Source organism: Habropoda laboriosa, unplaced genomic scaffold (assembly GCF_001263275.1).
Source record: "Habropoda laboriosa isolate 0110345459 unplaced genomic scaffold, ASM126327v1 scaffold146, whole genome shotgun sequence".
Lineage (NCBI taxonomy): Eukaryota > Metazoa > Arthropoda > Insecta > Hymenoptera > Apidae > Habropoda > Habropoda laboriosa.
Genome location: NW_017100267.1, coordinates 466,830 through 468,663, shown reverse-complemented (window position 1 = coordinate 468,663; position 1,834 = coordinate 466,830).

Here is a 1,834-nt window from a genome sequence, read left to right as displayed (position 1 = left end):
TAGTTTGGGTTCAACGTAGATTAATCATTTGAGGAGTAATTTCCTTCATTTTTTAAATACGTTTTAAAATAATTACTTAAAAATGAATGGTGCAAATGCGCGAATATACAAACATAATAGATGTTAACAGAAATACAGATGGTTATTAATGATTCTTTATATAATAATACTGTGAAAAATTATAACGAAACACATCTGGTACAATAATCCATAATGTTAATCGCTAATACGTATCACTTTCCGCCGTTTCGTTTTAAATTGTTTAATAACAGAGTAATAGATATTGCATTTCAGTTAATTATATAGACAAATTTTTGGTCGACGTAATTCCATATTTGTGAAGCAACAGTTGCATGAACAATAAAATAATTACACAACGTACCGTACTTGTCTTATTACTACCGAAAATATAATATTTTAATATTTAAAACTAACGTTTCAATAAACTATGGTGAATACATATCTTTAATATTGTCTCCAAATATTTTACAAAGTGCTGTTACGAACCCACTGCCTTTCCCCCACACATTGTTATTAGTTACTATTACAATATTACTATTAACATTATTGTAATTAGATATTATTATATTATTATTAACATTATTATTAGATATTATTATTATCATAACCAAACACCTTTAGAATTATAAACCAAAAACGCCAAGCAACCGCCACAGATAGAAAGGGGGCGAAGACCGGAAGCAAGGTGCCAAAACTAGTATAAAACCGATGTATCCGCACAAGGTCGACAGATAGTCTAAAGGTCCCGCTTCCAGGGAGCAACCCAGATTTGCCTCCACTGAGGCAACCACCAGGCTTCAGCAGGTTTTTTGCAACTTTTCCTGCATGATTCTCAAGCTCCTGCATGGTTTCATTCCAACTTTAAATTTTAATGGTAACTAACGTCTTAATACTTTTCAGTGCATAAGGAGGAATTACTCCAGGCGGCACTACATAACTTCCAGGTGGAGATAAAATAAAAAAAAAGGTCGACAGATAGTCTAAAGGTCCCGCTTCCAGGGAGCAACCCAGATTTGCCCCCACTGAGGCAACCACCAGGCTTCAGCAGGTTTTTTGCAACTTTTCCTGCATGACTTCGACTTCATTTTTAATTACCAAATTTCTTTTCTATGATACCTAATGTCTCCAAAGTCTTTTAGAGTATAGGGCGGATTTACGCCAGGTGACTCTGCGCCAAATTCAAGCAAAAGTCTACACAGGCGCTGCCTGTTCAAAAAGAAGAAAAAAAAGGTCGACAGATAGTGTAAAACCGTACACCTAGAACGACACCCGTTCGAACTAAACATTAAATAAAACGACATCCAACACATTTCTGGAATTTTACGCCTTTGACCAATCCGAAACGAAGGCGATCTCAACCGTTACGGCCCGTTCCGTAACAAGTGTTCATTATACTTATAACACGAAATAGACTAATTTTCTTATAAAATAATACCGTTTTAGAAACTTCGAATGCATTTAAATCTAATTTGAATTACCAGAAAAAGGCATTAAAGTTAGGTCTTGAAACGTACTCGAACACGAATAAGTAAAATGATAAATGCCAGGTCACAAAACTGTTTACAATGGAATCGAGCAATATTCTCGAGTACTCTAGTTGTTTAAATTAGAAGAGACAAATTTCAACGATGGACGAAATAATAAAAAGAATTATAAAAAGTGATAGAACTGGTTCTGTTCCAGTAAATACATTCTCTGAAGTTGTTCATGTTTCTTCAATAAAACGATACGCTGAAGTGGACATCTTTTTTGTATACATCACACCTTACACCTTACCATTTATTACCTGGTTACTGTCACTTCACTTTAACAC